Genomic DNA, 21,787 nt, shown 5'->3' with positions numbered 1-21,787 from the left:
TCTCAGCCCTCCAGCTCTTGCCCAAAGTCCAGAACAGGGAAGAACATTTGGTAAACCCATTCATTAGGTCCTATTTATTCATCGTAAAGTCTCATAATTTGTTTTAGGGAAGACTTTTTACCTTGATTAATATCCAAAGCTCCCAAGCGTGTGCGAAGCTATGTTTGAGTCTGTGCAAACGTACCTGAAGTGTGCATTGTCTGCAGTTCCCTGCGGGCGACTAGTGCCTCTGTCAACACTGTCCTTTCCTGATGCTTCTGAACACGGCCCGGGGTGCTATTTGAACTGACACATGACTACACCCTCACTCTCTGACTTTGCAGACAGCCCCAATTCACACGTGGATAATTTGATCTTCGCTGTTTCCTTCATATTGAAAGTGATTCCATGGGCAGTGACCCTTTAGATATACACTTTTTCCTACTCAACCCTAGCCCCAGTCTCTGGGCTCTCCATGTCATTAGGCCCCCACCTTCCTCCACTGGAGAAGGATATGGTAACCCACTCCAGTATTCTTGCCTGGAGAATCCCATGGACAGGGGAGCCTGGTGGGCTACAGTCCCTGGAGTCGCAGAGTCAGACATGACTGAGTGACTAACACTTTGACTTTCCTCCACCGGTGAATTCCTTCCTTTTCTGGGTTTTCAGTCTTGTGTGTCTACTGGCTCGGGGGTTAAAAATGAGCTTCCTTGTTTCTTCCTTATAATAATGGCTCTCCTCCAACCCTTCACCGTCCCCTCCTCCAGCTGCCATCCCACCTCACTCTTTCCCTTCACAGTCAAAGGTCCTTGAAAAAGAACCCCATCACTGAGCCCTTCTGCTCACTGTGCAGTCCTTGTAGTTTGCCTTTAGCTGCCTCCCATCCTCATCTGCGCAGCTTTTGTCTTGGGGCCTCCCATGCAGCCCTAGGCACTGCTGAGCATGCTCCTCTTGCAACTCCCTTCCCCTGGGCCTCCGGGCCCTATTCTCTCCTGGTCCTCATGCTATTTCTACTACGATTTCATTTTAGCCACCTTCATGAGGTCTTTATCTTCTGCCTCTCTTTCCTATTAGTGTTCCCCAGGACTCTGCCCTTGGATCTCTTCTCACAGTGATACCTACGCTCTCCCATTCTGGACTCATCTTTCAACCTCCATCTACATGGTCCCACATCTATGGTCCCCGCCCAGATTTCTCCCCTGAGCCCCAGACCCATACATCCAACAGATCCAATCTGCTGACACCTCTCACTTGACACATCTGAGGTGACTTGACCTTTCCCCACAAATTCTACTCTTTCTACTGTGTTCCCCATCTTGCTGAATGGCTCCATTAGACACCAAATCACTGAAGCCAGATAGCTGGGAGTTATCCCAGACCCCTCTTCCTCTTTTGTCCTCCCCTACACCCAATCCATCAGTTTGTCTCACCAGCTGCACCTTCAAACATATCCAGAACATGACCACTCTTTTCCATTTCTACTATTGGGCTGGCCAAAAAAATTCATTTGTGTTTTTCCACTACATTTTACAGAAAAATCTGAATGAATCTTTTGGCCAACCCAATACTATCTGCCTGCTCCAAGTCACTATCCTCTCTCGCCTCAAAGTGGCCTCCCTGCTTCTACTCTTTCCCTTTTCAGTCCACACCCCACATTATAGCCACAGGGGTCAATGTAGCATAAACTGACCATATCACTCCTCTGCTCAAAATATTCCAACAGCTTCTCATGTTCCTAAGAATAAAATTCAAACTCACTACCGTTGCATAAAAGAAAGTCCACATCCTGATTCCCACCTGCCCTATCCAGCCTTTCTCACAATAGTCCCCCCTCCCATCCAAAGTCCCAGCCCCTTTCCATGCCACGTTCTCTCCCCTTTCTGGATCTTTGCTCACAATTCTTCCCTCTGCCTGGTACAATCTCTCAAAATGGCCACCCAACAAGTTGACCACAGACTCATGTTTCAAGACGACAATAGAAACCCTTCCTGTTATTCCCAACTGTATCTACCATTCCTTCCACAGTGTCCTCTATAGCACCCAATGGTCATTATCAGGAAATGCCTGTGAAGCACCTACTATGTGCTGCTCCCACCCTCTCTGTAGGTAACCAATTCAATGAGTTTCCAGCTTCTACTTCTTGTGTTTCTGTACAAATGAGCAGATGCATCTATATTTACTTATTTCCTCTTCTTTTTACACCAAAGGAAGCATACTACAGATACTTTTTTGTTTGCTTTTGACCTTTTTCATGTACCAACATATCCTAGAAATCACTCCCTATCAGTTCATAAAGAGCACCCTCCTATTTTATAGCAGCATGGGACTCCATTCTGTGGTTGTACCAAAGTCTGTACAACCACTCTCCTCTGTAAGGATACTTAGGTAATTTCAAATATTTTGCATATATGTAAACAAAGCTGTAATGAACAACCTCGTGCATATACATTTTCATGTTGTTTGAGGTGTACTGTCAGGGTACGTGTGTGTGTGTGTGCGTGCTCAGTCATGTATAACTGTTTGTGACCCCATGGACTGTAGCCCACCAGGCTCCTCCATCCATGGAATTCTCCAGGCAAGAATACTGGACTGGGTTGCCATTTCCTCCTTCAGGGGATTTTTCTGACCCAGGGACTGAACCGACATCTCCCACATCTCCTGCATCGCAGGCAGTTTCTTTACCAGTGAGCCACCTGGGTAGGTTCCTGGAAATGTGATTGTTAAGTCAAAAAGTAAATGCATATATGATTTTGTGAGATATTGTCAAATTCTCCCCTGAAGGGTTGTATCCATTTTCTTTTCCACCAGCAATGTATGAGAGTCACCTCAGGAATTTTTGGAAGAGGATTTTCTCAGGGCATGAGCTCTGTTTCCTAGCTCACCTGTCTTTGTGACTGATCCACCCCAGCACATACGAAGGCTGCTCAGCCTCTCAGCACACAACCCTGCCCTTTGAGAATTCTCCTTCTGGGTGGAGCAATGCAGAAACCCACGCCCTGCATTGCTGGCAATGTTCCTGCACCTTCTGCCTTTCACATTATTTTTGAAGGAAAAACAATCAGCAAATTTTACACTGGTTCCACGTGCACAAGGCTCCAGACCTCTCAGAAAGTTCTTAAGTCTCAATCAGCTTGAGGAACAAAGGAGGAAGTTCAAGGAAAGTTTGGTACTTTTCTAGCCTCAATGAGTACCAATTTGGTTTGTTCAAAGCCATCTAATGAGGACAGGCATCCATCTTGTAAATAAATAAACCATCCTATTCAGAAAAATAATAACAAAAGTAACTTACTGTGCTTCAAGGATCACAAAGTGCTTTCACACACACACACACACACACACACACACACACACATTATCTCATTTGATCCATACAACAGAAGCATCCATGCTGGAACAATTGCTTCCTTGGCCAATCTTTGATGTACATTAAGTGGTTCTCAGACTTTAATTGTGATTTATCTACCCAGACTTCAAAGGGTTAATGAGAGTTGAACTCTCAGCAACCTGAACTTATTAAAGGAACAGGGTTGGAGGGAGCCTGGGAGCCGGAAGTGGTCAGGAAGCCCAGTCAGCCCCAGGCTCAAATTTCCCTGACTGAGAGCCTCCAGTGAATTATGATGGAAAAGCCCCAACTGCACTGTATCCTCTCCCTTTAATTTGGGCATTTAATAAACAGATTGCATCGTTCTCCAAAAATGAGGAAGGTTAATAATTTCCTTGGACAAAGAGTTCCAAGCAGCCCTTGTGGCTTTGTGCAGACCTTCAAAAGAACTTCTGCAGACAGAGTCTGTGAAACTTTTTATACTTGTCTATTAAATTTTCACTAAGCTCCCCTGCCCTCATTAATATCATTAGGGTATAGACCTGAGAACTTGTCCAGTATTTGTCAGATACCCCAGATCCCAGGGAAGGGATCTGAAGCTATAAATTGTATGATGCCCTCATGGGGCATTCCTCCTGCCAGCTTTCCCAGCTGGCAGTGCCCTCCTACTTCTCCCTGGGCCCCCAGGACCACCCACCATTGCACCCTTGCCAGGAACTAGTTGAAAGAGGCCTTCTCTTGACCCCTCAGCTCACGGCAGAAAAGTGTCCATCTACCAACATAACAGGCTGGCACACAAAATGTAAAATGAGGAGGCAAGGTCGTTTGTCTCTTGGGCCTTCCCAGCTTGTCAGGGCTCCAAGGGCAGTTTGGATGGTGTGGAGCCTGTAAAGTCACTGCTTAAGGAAGCAGTTATGAGTATGGGGTGTGGGATCAGATAGACCTGAGCTCAGATCCTGGCTCTGTCCTTTGCTGGCTGTGTGTTCTTGGGTAAGTCACTTAGCCTCTCTGAGCTTCATTTTCTGTATCTGTAAAGTTGGAGGAGGTGAGACATAATAGTATCTATGTCACAGGAGTTGTTGTGGGAATTTAATGAGATGAAGAATGTAAAATGCTTGGCCTGGTATCTGGTGCACAGTAGCTATTAAGACTCCTAATAAAAGAACCAGGGTTAAACAGAAGCAGAATCAACAGATATAAAGAACAAATTAGTGGTTACCAGTAGGGAGAGGAAAGGGCGGGGGGCAAGATAAGGGTAGGGGTTAAGAGGTACAAACTATTATATATATATATATATATAACAACAGGGAATATAACCAATATTTTATAATAACTATAAATATTTATACTAATATTGAATCAATGGCTTAGTGAGTAAGGAACCCGCATGCAATGCAGGAGATGCCCGTTTGATCCATGGCTCAGGAAGATCCCCTGGAGAAGGCAACGGCACCCCACTCCAGTACTCGTGCCTGGAAAATCCCATGGATGGAGGAGCCTGGTAGGCTGCAGTCTATGGGGTCGCTAAGAGTTGGACACGACTGAGCAACTTCACTTTCACTTTTCACTTTCTTGCACTGGAGAAGGAAATGGCAACCCACTCCAGTGTTCTTGCCTGGAGAATCCCAGGGATGGGGGAGCCTGGTGGGCTGCCGTCTATGGGGTCACACAGAATCAGACACAACTGAAGCGACTTAGCAGCAGCATGTATGGATGTGAGAATTGGACTATAAAGAAAGCACCGAAGAATTGATGCTTTTGAACTGTGGTGTTGGAGAAGACTCTTGAGAGTCCCTTGGACTGCAAGGAGACCCATCTAGTCCATCCTAAAGGAAATCAGTCCTGAATATTCATTGGAAGAACTGATGCTGAAGCTGAAACTCCAATACTTTGGCCACCTGATGTGAAGAACTGACTCACTGGAAAAGACCCTGATGCTAGTAAAGATTGAAGGAGGGAGAAAAAGAAAATGACAGAGGATGAGATGGTTGAATGGCATCACCAACTCGAAGGACACGAGTTTACGTAAGCTCCAGGAGTTGGTGATGGACAGGAAAGTCTGGCGTGCTGCAGTCCCTGGGGTCGCAAAGAGTCAGACAGGACTGAGCGACTGAATTGAACTGAACTCCCTAACAGGTCTTCAACAGAGTTCTCCCCGCAAAGCAAACATTTTGCTTTGGGAAGCAAAGCATTGATACTCCTTGGACTGTGAGCAGGACGCCTCTCCCCAAGGCCCGGTGTGAGGTAGCAGAGGAAAGAGACTTCTCTCCCCAGCTCACTTTGTGGTGGGAAGTTCTGTGGTTTTCACAAGGACAAGTGAGAGGAGGGGTGGGGAAAGCAAGGATGTTGTGGCTCTTGTGATTGGCCATCCGCAGAAGTGGTGTGTCAACAAGCAGCCAATTCCACGCAAGCTCGGGCATGCAGGCCCCGCCCCCTGACCTCACGTGGCCCTGCATGAGGTTGCTGCTTGCTTGCTCCTGGACCCAGGAGCACTGGGAGTTCTGCCCAGCTCAGCACTTCATTATACTATGGAGGCAGGAAGGAACTGGCCAGTAAGTACTTAGCTCCTGGTTGGGCCACGGCCAGACTAAACAGAGCTGGGATATGCGACCGAGGGTTGGTGCTGGCTTCACTGCACCCCCAGGCAATGGAACTACAGAGCACCCCCAAATAATGGATACCAGAGACACTTCATTTCCTTCCAACTCCAAGCATCTGCTTTGGCTGCCAGAACCCAGATGTGCCACGAGGCATCCATGAATTCATCCTACCAGAATGCACTCAGCTTTCTCTGCTTGGTCCTCTGTTAACCTCTCTCTTGTTAGGACCAGGGGCAGGGTGAGTGTGGGCAAATCATTCCCCTTCTCTGGGACTCAGTTTCCTCATCTCTAAAACGTGTGGGCTGAATGCTTTCACTGAGGTCTCCATAGCCACTATTCTCAGCCAGGTCACCATCGTAACCTCCTGATTTGTCTCTCTGCTTCCACTCCCATCCCCCTTTTCATCCATTACTAACACAGCAGCCAGGGGACCCTCTTTAAAAATGCAAATTAAATTGTAACTCTTCCCAGGTTAAAAGCCTCCCATCCCACTTTAAATAAAATCTGAAGTCCTTACCACGACCCACAAAAAGCCCTATGTGACCTGGTCTAATCTCATCACCTGCCTCCCACCCCCTACCTCCTCACTCCCTCTGTTCCAGTCCCAGCATTCCAGCACGTTCCACAAACACGTCAAGCTTGTAACTGCCTCGGGTCCTCACATGGCTGTACCTTCTGCCTGAGATGCCCTTCCCCAGCCTTTTGCCTATTTACCTTCTGGTCATGCTTATGGTCTTGATTCAAGGTCAGCTCCCTGGGAAAATCCTTGTACAGACAGCATTGCCCCTCCCAAAAGGCTAATTCAAGTACTCCTGTTACATACGCTTTTACTGGACACTGTTTTTTGCCTTCATAGCTCTCTCACAACTATAAGTCTTTCTACAATTATTTAACATCTGTCACAAAACTGTAAGCTCTGTGAGGGCAGGAGTCTTGTCTGTCCTGTTCCCCTTTTTATCTTTGGTACCTTCCCTGACTGGTAGCTCAGACAATAAAGAATCTGCCTACAATGCAGGAGACCCAGGTTCTATCCCTGGTTTGGGAAGAGCCTATGGAGGAGGGCATGGCCACTGACTCCAGTATTCTTGCCTGGGAAATCCCATGGACAGAGGAGCCTGGTGGGCTACAATCCTTGGCGTCGCAAAGAGTCGGGCATGACTGAGCGACTAAGCACGCACCTTGTGCTGTGCCTGGCACATTTGCTTCAGTGAACGAATGAGTGAATGAATGAAGCTCCTTGCTGGCCTGGGCAGCCCACAATGTCAGCCCCATAGCTCCTTAATCTGGTCACTGTGTTCCCACCCTCTCTGGGGCTTGAAAGCAGCAGTGTTGATCTATTGACCTCACTGGCAGGCAAACGTGGTCTCCTAAAGGCAAATGTGAAGGACTTTGGTTTATGTCATTCAGTCCTCTTGCTCCTTTCTTTAGTGATTCAATCCCCTCTAGTATCCATCCAGCACCTACAGTATGCCCGACCCTTCCTCAAGGCTGCTGGTCTAAATGTATTGGGCTCCGAAAGAGCTCACATGTAAACAACCAGCTCTCACACACTGCAGCTGGTCCTGAGTGCCGGGAGGACAGAGGAAAGAGCAATTGAGAATTGATTGTCCTGCGGAAATTTAGTGGGGGAAGGGGGGTAAGAAGATTGTGCAAGAGGGTGATCTAATTAGTGGCGGGGCAGGAGTGCTTTTCCTGATGAAAAGAAGGATGCCCATGTCGGGGGCAGCATTCTGGGGTGGACTCTGTCCATCGGGTGGCCGCCAGGGACTACCTGCTGGGGTAGCAGGGCCACAAGCACCCCAAATACACAGTCACACATCGCTGGCTCTCACAACCATCCAGGGAATTTCTGAAATACGTGGAACCCACTCCTTCCTCCTACTCAGCCCTGTAGATTCTGATCGAGTGGGTCAAGTGTGGAGTCTGGCTATCTGCCTGTTTAATAAACACCCTCCACCCCTGCTCCCCCGCCACATCATCTTGAGGCAGGGGATCTAAAGAGAACGCTTACAGGGACACTGGCCCATTGCTCTGGCAGGCGACTCATGCCTGAGTGGGAATTTAAGTGGAAGCTTAGGATGACAGTACTTCTTGAGCACTTGGGATGCATTGCTGATGGATGCGGGAGGGGTTAGGGTTAAGTAACAGAGTCTGGGTGAGGGTGGCAGTTAAGGATGTAAGAGTCCTGAGCCCATGACAAGAGTCCTCAGGGCCTAGGTGGCCATTAGTTCCCACGTGTCCCCCACCCCCAGACCAGGGATCCCTTGTGTGCTCTGGTGGTTTTGGGGCCAGAAGGGAAAGAATAAGATGAGGGTTTCCTAGAGGTGATCTGGGAACAGTGGAATCTCCAGGCTGCTCCCTGTCTCCAAATGGGCAGTGATGGAAACAAGTACACCGGGGTCCAAAGGCCTAGCCTGTGGGTGAAATAGAGCAACAGAGCAGGAGATGACACAAATGCACTTCATTCATTCATCCAATCATTTCTTCATTCCACAGAACTGTGCTGAGGGCCAGGCACTGTACTAAGTGCTGTGAGGTTTGATGGTGCCACCACCTGGCCACCCGTCAAAGTCAGGAACCACAGTGTCAGCCTAGACCCTTCCATCTCTCTTCCTTATCCCCTCCAGGCAATCTGTTTACCAAGTCTCATTGATTCCACCTCCTAAATGTCTAGTGATTTCACCCCTCCTTCCCCAACCCCTCCGGCGCTGCCTGAGCACTGCAGCTCACTCTTTCCCAGACCTTTGCAGAAGTTTCTTCACTGCTCTTGCCAAGCCCAGGCTTGCCTCACTCTGATCCATTTCCCACACTGTGGCCAGACTGATGGTCTTTTCTGAAACAGCTTTATTGAGATATATGTTATATACCATACAATTCAGGGCTTCCCAGGTGGCGCTAGTGGCAAAGGACTTGCCTGCCAAAGCAGGAGACGTGAGAGATGCAGGTTCGATTCCTGGATTGGGAAGATCCCCTGAAGGAGGACAGGGCAACCCACTCCAGTATTCTTGTCTGGAGAATCCCATGGACAGAACCTGGCGAGCTACAGGGCATGGGGTCAAAAAGAGTCAGACACAACTGAAGTGACTTAGCATTCAACACACACACCATACAATTCACCTGTTTTAAACATATAATTCAGTGATCTTTGTATATTCAGAATTGTGTAATCATCACCACAAGCCAATTTTAGAACATTTCCGTCACCCTGAAGAGGTCCCTCGTGCCCATTAGCAGTCACTTCCTGTTCTTACCCCCAGCCTCAGACAATCACTCATCTACTTTCTGTCTCCACGGATTTGCCTTTTCTGGGTATTTCAATATAAATGGAATCATGCAATACGTGGTCTTTTGTGTTGGGCTTTTTGATTGCCTCTCTTAATATACACATCTGCTCAGTTAAAGCCCTTGGATGAAATGATGATTAGCTGGTGGATGTGTTAACTAACCTTACTGTGATAATCATTTCACAATATAAATGTGTATCAAATCATCAGATACACATTGCGTTTACACAATGTTTTATATCAATTACATCTCAGTGAAGTTGGGAAAAAAATCTTGAGCAGCTGTTCATCATCCACACATCAGACACTTCATGTTACTGTTCCAGGTTATTTATACCTGACCCTGTGATTCCCTAACATATAGGAATGCACTTTTTGGCCAATCCAATACACTCTTTCCTGCCTCCATGCTTTTGTGCCTGCAATTTCCCTGCCTGGAATGCACTTTGTTGTTCAGTCACTAACTCATCTCTGAGGACTGCAGGATGCCAGGCTTTTCTGTCCTTCACTGTCTTCCAGAATTTGCTCAAACTCATGTCCACTGAGTGTCATCCAATCATCTCATCCTCTGTCATCCCGTGCTCCTCCTGCCTTCAATCTTTCCCAACATCAGAGTCTTTTCTAATGAGTTGGCTCTTGGCATCAAGTGGCCAAAGTACTGAAGCTTCAGTTTCAGCATCAGTCCTTCCAATGAATATTCAGGATTGATTTCCTTAAGGATGGACTGGTTTGATCTCCTTGCTGTCCAAGGGATTCTCAAGAGTCTTCTCCAACACCACCATTCAAAAGCATCAACTCTTCTGCCTCAGCCATCTTTACAGTCCAACTCTCACATCCATACATGACTCCTGGAAAAACCATAGCTTTGACTCTATGGGCCTTTGTCTGCAAAGCGACGTCTCTGCTTTTTAATCCACTGGCTAGGTTTGTCATAGCTTTTCTTTCAAGGAGCAAGCATGTTTTAGTTTCATGGTGGCAGTCACCATCCACAGTGATTTTGGAGCCCCCCCAAAAATAAAATCTGCCACCATTTCCACTTTTTCCCTAGCTATTTGCCATGAAGTGATGGGACCAGATGCCATGATCTTAGTTTTCTGAATGTTGAGCTTTAAGCCAGCGTTTTCACTCTCCTCTTTCACCCTCATCCAGAGGCCCTTTCCATCCTCCTCAAGAGGCATAATCTCTGGTAAAATATCTCCAACATTCCATTTCCCAAATTCTGCTTACCAATTCCTCTGTAAGCACTTTACACTTTGTATATGCTTTATTCATTGCACAACTCATGTTGCTCTGTAAGTAACCATACTAATCATACCTCCCTAGACACACCATGAGTTCTTTGAGAGCAGTAGCACGATGCCCCCTGTATGCCATCTCTCTATCATCAGGAATAGAGATGCAGACGTAGAGAATGGACTTATGGACATAGCTGGGAAAGGAGATGGTGGAACTAACTGAGAGAGCAGCATTGACATATATACACTACCATGTGTAAAACAGGCAGCTAGTGGGAAGCTGCTACATAACACAGGGAGTATGGGCTGGTGCTCTGACAAGACCTAAAGGGGTGGGATGGGGAACTGGGGTGGGAAAGAGGCTCAAGAAGGAGGGGAGATATATAGATTAGATTAGATTAGATAATTATGGATGATTCACATTGTTGCATGGCAGAAACCAATACAACATTTTAAAGCAAGTATCCTCCAATTTAAAAGAAACATTTGTCAAACCAAAGAGAACTGCATGAGATTGAGACCACCCTTGAGAAGCTCACAGTCTTGTGAGACAGCAAATAAACCACTGATTCACCAGTGTACATTGATTGAGGCCCCATTCTGTGATGGTGGGAGGAAGGAAAGAATAAAAAGCGCTAATGGTAAAGAACCCATCTGCCAGTGCAGGAGACATCAGAGACTTGGGTTTGGTCCCTGGGTGGGGAAGATCCCCTGGAGGAGGGCATGGCACCCCATTCCAGTATTCTTGCCTGGAGAATCCCATGGACAGAGGAGCCTGGTAGGCTACAGTCCATGGGATTGCAAAGGGTCGTAGAGGACTGAAGTGACTGAGCATCCACACATATGGCAGCCATGATGATGTGGAGAAGGTACACTCTCCACAGATCAGTGCATTGCAGTGAAACCATGACATAACCAAGTGTTTAGGTGGAAGAGTGGGATGTCCTAATGGCATTCCAGAAGAGAGGGCAGTGACCAATGTTAAGACTCTTGAACAGAGCATAATGGAGGAAGAACTCGAGTGTGGAGACAGATCTGGACAGGAGTGGGAAATGTAAAAAGCAGTCTTCCACAGCAGCAAAAGAATAACCCAAGTAACATCTTGGAATGGAGGGAAGGATGGTTTGGAAGAGGGGGAGCCAAGGGGTGAAGGAATCAGTATGGATGCTGATTCCTTGGCAACTTCATCCAAGAGAGTGTGATGCCAAGGGCCTGAAATAGGGCTCTATCAGTAAGAATGGCAACACAGCTGAAGTAAGGTTTCCAGATTTAGCAAATGAAAATACAGGACACAATACAAGGGACACACTAACTAAAAAATTGTATGTTGTGTGTATTTGAAATTCACATTTAACTGAGCACCCCTGCATTTCACCTGACATGCCTACACTGGTAGAGAGCAAGATGGGGCCAAACTTGGAGAACGTTGAATGCCACGCCAAAATGTTCACCCTGTGCCCTGGTGGGTAATGAAGAGCCACTGGAGGGTTTTAACCCCAGGTGAATAGATACCTTTCAGAACGATGGTTCAGGTAGTGGCAAGGGTAAGGGGCTGAGGCATGGTGGTGGTGGCTGGACGCCTTAACAGTAATTCAGAAGACAGATGCTCAAGGTTCTGAGTCCTGGCAGAAATGGTGGGCACAGGAAGGGGTGGAGAACCCAGCTCAAATCAGATGATACTCCATTAATGCTAAATACACACTGCAGGAGTAATGCATGGGTGCTGTGACTTAACACCTAGGGCCATCGAGGGAGCTGCCTCCAAGTTGGGGCACCTGTGAATGATTTCACCTGCTACTTCCTGCCACACAAGGTGGGGAATCGAGGCGTCAGCGGTGACACTTAGGAGGAGGAGACTGAGCAGCTGCCAGAGCAGAAGCCCCTCCCAGTCTCTCCACCGCCTTCCATTCTGCACTCTTCCCTTTCCCCTCGGGCTCTGGTGCCAGTCTACAGCACACAGTGTTCTCCCAAACAGATGCATGAATTCTGGGCTGGGTGATCCACTCTCCCTGGCCAGAAGGCCCTGCCTGCTGGGACAAGGACCAGGCCATCCCCAAGAACACCCCAAAGGGCCCCCTGGTGCGAACCCTTATAGAAAAGTTCACACCGAGGAAAACAACAGGTGTCTCAACAGTGCTGGCTTTCGCTGGGGGGCAATCTTTAGCACAGCTGATGAAAGAGATGCCCCATCTTAGTCCTGCTGGTGAGGAACATCTAGAACACTCTCCCAGCTCAAACCTAGGGCTCCCTGGGGCTCCAAGAGCCAAGAAGTCCAAGCCTCCTGCATGTTGATTTGTTTCCCACCAGCCAAGACATTTGCACCGCCCTCTGGTCCCACCTGGTCCCATGATCCTTGTGGCTGCACGTGGATCTACACACGGCTGGGGCAGACACCTACGGCTGACAGAAGGAAAGGGCTCATCACAGGCTACAAAGCTGGGCATAGAGGATGGGATGAGATTTTTTCCCCACAAGCCCTACTGTCTTTCTCCAGGATCTCTGGGAGGCAGTGGTCCCTCAGGGCCTGGGCTGGAGTTGCCAGCACCTTCCTTGGTAATTCTGAGGTCATTATGCCAGCGGTGAGGAGGCTATCGGTCCAAGGGTAGTGGCTCTAAACTCAGATGGAGCTGAGGTCTAGGCTTCACTTTCCCTTTACTACCTATGGGCCTTGGACAAGTTACTTAAACTCTCTGAGCTGGAATTGCTACTAGCCATGTGTAAAACGGAGCCAATTAGGGTAGTTGGGGGACTTCCCAAGTGGCACTAGTGGTAAAGAACCCACATGCCAATGCAGGAGACATAAGAGAGGCGGGTTCGATCTCTGGGTTGGGAAGATCCCCTGGAGGAGGACATGACAACCCACTCCAGTATTCTTACCTAGAGAATCCCATGGACAGAAGAGCTTGGAAGGCTATAGTCCCTAGAGTTGCAAAGAGTTGGACACAACTGAAGTGACTTAGCATGCACGTAATTGGGGAGATTAAATGAGATTATATACGTAAAGCATTTATCCCTGAACCTGGCACTTAGGAAGCATTCAATAAATGCTAAAGGGTATAATTGCCCACCTTTGACTTTATGTCCATCTCCCCTTGTAAGATTTTTCCCCAGGGTCACAGCTCAGAACCATCCCCTTCAGGCCACCACTGCCTGGCCACAGAGCCCTGCTTAAGAACCCTTGTCTGAGGGACTCAGTCCTTGCTCCACAGACAGTGGTCCTTCCAGGGCCTCTCATCCTAATTCACAGCAACTTGCCTCTATGGCTCAGCCTTTTGCCTTTTATCTCATGTGCCATTGTTGGAGAAGAAGCCAGAGACAGAGGGCAAAGGGCAAGGGCAGAGAGCCAGCAGGCTATGCCAGGTGGAGCCAAGGAGATGCTGAGAGTCTGTCCAATCAGCACTTTTTCAGTGTGGGGAGGCAGCTACCGCCAAGGGAGTAAGTTTTCTGAGAATGTCCAACCTTGCTCTTGCCCTAAGCAGGCATGCTGGGAGGTAGCAGCAGGTGTATGTGGCGGAGGGAGGGTTGAGGGGGGAACGGCCCCTTCCCCCACAAGCTCTGATCTCTTGGCTGGAAGGAAGGAACAAGGAGCTCAAAGAACTCAAAGATCACCTCCTACCTAGCCATCCCCGTGGCCGCTCAGCTACCATCCTCCAGCGCACGCACCCATGTGCCTGGATTCATACCACACACTGAAAAACGAAGGAGAAAAGCTAGTCTTGAAAGCAGAGGGAGTCTCGGAGGGCCAGGCAGTGACCCACCACTGAAGGCATCTGTTTGCTCTCCCAACTGTACACCAGATCTCAAAGGCACCTCCTTGTTCCTGCACCTCCCAGGAGTTATCAAGAGCAAGTGTGAAAATGTCCCCAGTGCTAAATCAATTAGGATCGCCTTGGCAGTCTAGCCTTTAACAACAGCTTGTACTGCACCTTCTAGGTAGAAGCCAATTAGATCTTCTCCAATCTCTAGGAAAAAAGAGACAAGCACTTGAGAAAACGGGACACAAATAGCTGCATTCAAGGCAACTACACAGAAAAAGTAAGTAGTCAGTGGCGGAAAAAAATACAGACGTTATCCTTAAAACATCTGGGAAATGGTGTCAGTCCTGTAAAAGCAAGGCTGATGGGGGGGGGGGGGCTTTCCATTGGCTTTGCCCAGCTGTATTCCTCCCACTCAGAACGAAATGTTCTGTCTTTCTGTGGTTATAACCTCTTTTCACTTGGAATAACTTGCCCGTGTCTGGACCTTGCTCAGGACTGCTGCTCTAAGACGCTCTCACGCAATCGCAATCGTGAATTACCCAAGTCAACCTCGGCCGACGCTCTCCTCCCCCGCCCTCTCTCTTCACCCACTGTTGCCCTAGTTCCACAGGAAGAGTCGCTGCGGTTGGTTCTTAAGCGGCATCCAAGGCATCCCTTGCCTCTCGCTCACCCTCCCCGGTAGGCACATGGCTTCCCGTGCGGCTACAGCCGGGGAAGCTAGGGGGCGTGTGCGTGGGCGGGGCGGCCGCCCGCCGAGGGCTGGGTGGGGAGGGGAGACCCGGCGGCCGCGGAGCCCTACCTGGGTTCCTGGTGAGTCTCGGCTTACTTCCCAGAGGCACCTGGGAGGATCGGGGGCTCTTTCGATTTCCCAAAAGCCTCTGACAAACATCCTCACCCAAAGCTGCCCGGGAAAACCAAACGACCTACGCGAACTCCCAGGCACTTGGGAGGAGTGGGAGTAGGAAATGTTTGACTTAAGAATCCCAGAACCAGAGTGGGATGAGGGCGGTGGGCAGGGCCAGGGTGGCCAGTCACGGCCTTCCTACAGGGGGTGCTTGGAGCGGAGCAGGGGTTCAGATGTCTTGGGGAGCGCCAAGGAAGCAAAGGGGAAAGCAGCCACCGGCCAAGACAGGGGTTCTCAAAGTTGGCTGCCAAGTAGAATCAACTGAAGAACTTAAAAAAAAAAATCCCGATGCCCGGGCTTCACCCCAGACCGAAGTGATCTGAGTCCCTGGGGGTGCGACACGGGTATGAGTAGTTTTTAAAAACTCCCTACGTGGTTCCAGCGTGCACCCGAGGTTGAGAGCCCGCGGCGTCTAGAGCCGCAGTGAGCTGGTCGCCAGCCTCACAGCCCTGACCACGCCCAGAGCTTGTTTGAACTTGGGGCTTCTCCAGCCCCACCTCTGGCCCTACTGAATCAGTATCTGCATTTTTAAAGTAACCACTTTATTAAGATATAATTCACACACCACAAAATTCACATTCTGAAAGAGGACAACTCAATCATTTTTACTATTAAGTTTCACAAATTTGTGCAACTACCACCTCTTATCTGATTTACTTTTCATCACCCCCCAAAGTAATCTGGTACCCATTAGTAATCACCCCGCCTCCCCCAATTCCCTCCTCCATCCAGCCATGGGCAACCCCTATTATACTTTCTGTGGATTTGCCTCTTCTGGATATTGGCATGTGCATTTTAACAGAATACTCGCCTGCCAACACAGGAGATGTAAGAGACATGGGTTCGATCCCTGGGTGGGGAAGATCCCCTGGATGAGGGCATGACAACCCACTCCAATAATCTTGCCTAGAGAATCCCACAGACAGAGCAGCCTGGCAGGCTATAATCCATAGGATCGCAAAGAGTCCGACATGACTGAAGCAATTTAGCAAGTACATCAGGTGATTACTCCAAGAATTACAGTTTGAGAAACACTGGTGTGAGAGACCTTCCAGAATCAGCCCTTGCTGGCCCCCTTCCCACAATCGCTGTCATGCAAACATGTGGGTCCAGGATTGCTAGATTTTCTGCTTTCTCAAGAGAGGCCAGAAATATGAACTTTTATGTGAAATCTTTCACATTTTAAAAGGTTGGCAACTAATTCAGATTTTTGGAAAACACTGTTTGAGCCAAAGAAAACATGCCTGAGGGCTGGATTCAGCCTGTCAGCTGTCAGTTTGCAACTTCTGATGATCACCAGGTTCTGACCCACTCCTACCAAAGTGCTTCCTACTCCGGTTGTCATCCATTTCTCCTTGTTCCATGGATATGGGAGAACAACTACTTCGTAACCTCCTCATAAAATCCTCTGTATCTTATTCTTCCCTCTCCAAACTGACAGCTATGCATTTATTGAGGACCTACTATGTGTTTTGTGCTTTATGTCTCTGGAATCACTTAAATCTTCACAAAAATTGTTATGGCAGATATTGTGATTCCACTTTTAAAGACAAGGAAACTGGAGCTCAGAGAGGTTAAGTACCTTTCCTAATGTTGCAAAGTAGCTCAGTGTCCAGCTCCCGAATGTTGGCGCCTGGGTTCTTTCCACCTCCTCATGCTACCTTTCCTTTGCCAATTTTTGCCCAGAGGTCCCATTTTTCATCTTTTTTCTTCTTTTGAACATTCTCCATTTCCCCCAGATTCTGGACATAGCTCTCATACAGAGCATGGTCTCTGTGAGCCTAGGACTTAGGTTTGCTGGGGAGAGAGTCTCAATTCCAGCCACTGAAACTTGTTTCATCCTTGCTTAATAGGCATTCTGATCTTTGGTTTGGAAAATGCAGCCGATGTAATGAGCCATGCTCTCTTCTGAGGCTGATTCATATCCAACTTGTGGTCAACTCCCTCCTTCACTTGGTGTTTTCGTGTTTATTTGTGTTGAGCCAAATTATGTTGTCAGGTTTTGTCACTAACAAGCCCCTTGCACTTGTCCCCACTGAATTTCATCTGGTTTCAAAGGACCTTCTTTCTCCAACTCATCTGACCAGAAGTCCTTCTGTCATTTTCTGTGGGTTTGGCCTCTTCCCAACCTGCTTTCATTTTCAAATTACTTCAAGAAACTATCTCCACCCTCCCCAAAGGTCCCATCTGTCTCTGTGCTTTCACTGCTCTGGGAACTCTGGTGAGGCCTCCTGGGCTTGGAGCAGACAGGTGGAGGGGAGGGCAGAATCTGGTCCTCGAAATGGGTTGGGGTGGAAGAGGGTCTGATTGGGACTGGGAATGCTCCCTTTTGGTGGCCTTAGGCTGGAAGCTCTCCTAGGTCAGCTCCAGACCTAATTTGACCCAGGAGGGTGCCAGGGGTCCACAGACCTCTTTTCAGATCAGAGGGACCCAGGGTCCTAGGAGATCCTTTGGCGGGAGGTCCTTTAACTCAGTCCTGGCCCCCTTGGGACATCCCATTGTCCAAATGCTGTGGCATCCCAAGCCAGTTGCTAGGCACAGGGCTTTCAAACAATGTAGTGTGACAGCTCCCCAGCCCACCCCAGGGGACTCCCCAAGCCACAGGGTGTGGTTTGCAGTCTGGGTACATTCTGTACCCTCACTCAGGGGGCGGGTTTGTGGTTCTTGGTGCTGTGCAGCAGAGCCCCGCCCATGCCTTTCCTCTCCAGCCACAAAAACAAGCTTAGACATCAAGAGGGGGGAATCGAAACAGTGGCTGTTACTGTACAGCTGGCCCTAGGAGACTGAGATGGACACACCCCCTTCCCGTTCTCCTTCTCTGAAGGCGTCTGGGGCTTGGAAGGTCAGCAGTACCACCAGCTCTCTGCTGCTGGCTCTTGGCTTCCCTTCTAAGATCCATCCAACAACAACCTAGGGGGATGCAGGGCAGGGCTGTCTGGGGACTAGCTGTCACTGTCTTCCCCAGAGACCATGAACCATAGCTTTCCTCTCTGTGCAGGCACTGTTTTGAGCACTTGACAGATTTCATTTAATCTTCACAACACCTGAAGAGCAGTCCCTGTACTATTATCAGTCACATCTTACAGACAAGGAAAGTGAGGCACATAGGAGTTAAACAGTGTGCCCAAGGTCATACACTACCAAGTGGCATAATCAGGATTTGAACCCTAGTCTGAATCCCTGATCTTGCCACTTGGATTGGACTGCCTCCTTCCCGCCCCCAGCATTCCTGAGGACTGGACAGGTAGCATACGTGTGTACTAAGTTGCTTCAGCTGTGTCCAACTCTGTGTGACCTTATGGACTGTAGACCGCCAGGCTCCTCTGTCCATGGGATTCTCCAGGCAATAACATTGGAATGAGTTGCCATGCCCTTCTCCAGGGAACCTTCCCGACCAAGGGATTGAACCTGCATCTCTTGTCTCCTGTATTGACAGGCAGGCTCTTTACCACTAGCGCCACCTGGGAAGCCTGGACAGGTAGCACCTCCTAGCAATCTTTTCACTGGAGAATAAAGCAATAAAATAGAGCAATCTTTTCACAGACTCAGGCCTCAGAGGGGAGGACTTAATCCCTGGAGAAGCTGAGAGAAACAGGCACGACCTTTGCACAGTTATAGGGATTCCCCAGGACTCCCTGAGAGTCAGGCCACACCCAACACTGCTGGCTTGGCTGGCAGTGTCTTCTCTGCAGAGGGGCGCATGTGTGTGTGTGTAGAGGGTGTGTGTGTCTGTGTGTGTGTGTCTGTGTACAGGTACAACTGCGCGCGGGGTGGGGTAGAGTAAGGAGCTCCCAGAGCTCTCTGGCGCCCTCTTGAGGCAATGCCACTCACTGCTACTCTTCTCTGTGTGTGACCTGCTTCTGACATCTGAGGCTCTGTCCTGGGACCTCAAAAACCATTTCTTGTGGGCTGCAAGCTCAGCGGACCAGGCCGCTGCTGGGCCTGTTTTTATTTTATTTTATTTTATTTATTTTTTTAACCATTTTAGGTGTACAATTCAGTGGCATTAACTATATTCACATATTGTACAACCATCACCTCTATTCATCTCTAGATTTTTTCATCATCCCTAACTGAAACTCTGTACCCATTAAACAATAAATAACTCCTGAGTCCTCCCTCTCCTCAGCCCCTAGCAACCACTATGCTACTTTCTGTCTCTATGAATTTGACTATTCTAGGTACCTCAGAGTCAGACACAACTGAAGCGACTTAGCAGCAGCAGCAGGTACCTCACCTAAGTGGAATCATATAGTATTTGTCCTTTTGTGACTGGCTTAGCATAATGTCTCCTGTTTGACCACTTCCAATTTACCTTGATACATGGACCCAATATTCCAGGTTCCTATGCAATATTGTTCTTTACAGCACCTGACTTTACTTCCACCACCAGTCACATCCACAACTGGGCGTTGTTTTCCCTTTGGCTCTGTCTCTTCATTCTTTCTGGAGTTATTTCTCCACTGATCTCCAGTAGCATATTAGGCACCTACCTACCTTGGGAGTTCCTCTTTCAGTGTCATATAATTTTGCCTTTTCATACTGCTCATGGGGTTCTCAATGCAAGAATGCTAAAGTGGTTTGCCATTCCCCTCAATGGCGAATTTAATTCAGATGACCCTTATATCTACTACTTTGGGAAAGAATCCCTTAGAAGAAATGGAGTAGCCCTCATAGTCAACAAAAGAGTCCAACATGCAGTACTTGGGTGTAATCTTAAAAATGATAGAATGATCTCTGTTCATTCCCAAGGCAAATCATTCAATATCACAGTAATCCAAGTCTATGCCCAAACCAGTAATGCTGAAGAAGCTGAAGTTGAACTGTTCCATGAGGACCTACAAGACCTTCTAGAACTAACACCCCCAAAAGATGTTCATCATAGGAGACTGGAATGCAAAAGTAGGAAGTCAAGAGATACCTGGAGTAACAGGCAAATTTGGCCTTAGAGTACAAAATGAAGCAGAGCAAAGGCTAACAGAGTTTTGCTAAGAGAACGCACTGGTCATAGCAAACACCCTCTTCCAACGACACAAGCAAAGACTCTACTCATGGACATCACTAGATGGTCAATACCGAAATCAGATTTATTATATTCTTTGCAGTCAAAGATGGAGAAGCTGTATACAGTCAGCAAAAATAAGACCAGGAGCTGACTGTGGCTCAGATCATGAACTCCTTATTGCCAAATTCAGACTTAAATTGAAGAAAGTAGGGAAAATCACTAGACCATTCAGGTATGACCTATATCAAATCCCTTACGATTATACAATGGAAGTGACAAATAGATTCAAGGGATTAGATCTGATAGGCAAAGTGCCTGAAGAACTATGGACAGAGGTTCATGATATTGTACAAGAGGCAGTGATCAAGACCATCACCAAGAAAAAGAAATGCAAAAAGGCAAAATGGTTGTCTAAGGAGGCCTTACAAATAGCTGAGAAAAGAGAAGCTAAAGGCAAAGGAGAAAAGGAAAGATATACACATTTGAATGCAGAGTTCCAAAGAATAGCAAGGAGAGATAAGAAAGCCTTCCTCAGTGATCAATGCAAAGAAATAGAGGAAAACAATAGAATGGGAAAGACTAAAGGTCTCTTCAAGAAAATTAAAGATACCAAAGAAATATTTCATGCAAAGATGGGCTCAATAAAAGACAGAAATGGTATGGTCATAACAGAAGCAGAAGATATTAAGAGGTGGCAAGAATACACAGAAGAGCTATTCAAAAAAGTTCTTCATGACCCAGATAACCACAATGGTGTGATCACTCACCTAGAGCCAGACATCCCAGAATGCAAAGTCAAGTGGGCCTTAGAAAGTATCACTATGAGCAAAGCTAGTGGAGGTGATGGAATTCCAGTTGAGCTATTTCAAAACCTAAAAGATGATGCTGTGAAAGTGCTGCACTCAATATGCCAGCAAATTTGGAAAACTCAGCAGTGGCCACAGGACTGGAAAAGGTCAGTTTTCATTCCAATCCCAAAGAAAGGCAGTGCCAAAAATGTTCAAAGTACTGCACAATTGCACTCATCTCACATGCTAGCAAAGGAATGCTCAAAATTCTCCAAGCCAGTCTTCAACAGTACTTGAACCACGAACTTACAGATGTTCAAACTGGATTTAGAAAAGGCAGAGGAACAGAGATCAAATTGCCAACATCCGCTGGATCATCAAAAAAGCAAGAGAGCTCCAGGAAAACATCTACTTCTGCTTTGTTGACTATGCCAAAGCCTTTGACTGTGTGGATCACCACAAACTGTGGAAAATTCTGAAAGAGATGGAAATACCAGACCACCTGACCTGCCTCCTGAGAAATCTGTACGCAGGTCAAGAAGCAACAGTTAGAAATGGACATGGAACAACAGATTGGTTCCAAATAGGTAAAGGAGTACGTCAAGGCTGTGTATTGTCACCCTGCTCATTTAACTTATATGCAGAGTACATCATGTGAAATGCTGGGCTGGATGAAGCACAAACTGGAATCAAGGTTGCTGGTAGAAATATCAATAACCTCAGATACGCAGATAACACTACCCTTATGGCAGAAAGCAAAGAACTGAAGAGCCTCTTGATGAAAGTGAAAGAGGAGAGTTAAAAAGTTGGCTTAAAACTCAACAGTCAGAAAACTAAGATCATGGCATCTCGTCCCATCACTTCATGGAAAATAGATGGGGAAACAGTGGAAACAGTGACAGACTTCTCTTT

This window comes from Cervus elaphus, chromosome X (genome assembly GCF_910594005.1).
Source record: "Cervus elaphus chromosome X, mCerEla1.1, whole genome shotgun sequence".
NCBI lineage: Eukaryota > Metazoa > Chordata > Mammalia > Artiodactyla > Cervidae > Cervus > Cervus elaphus.
This window is presented reverse-complemented; position numbering follows the sequence as displayed.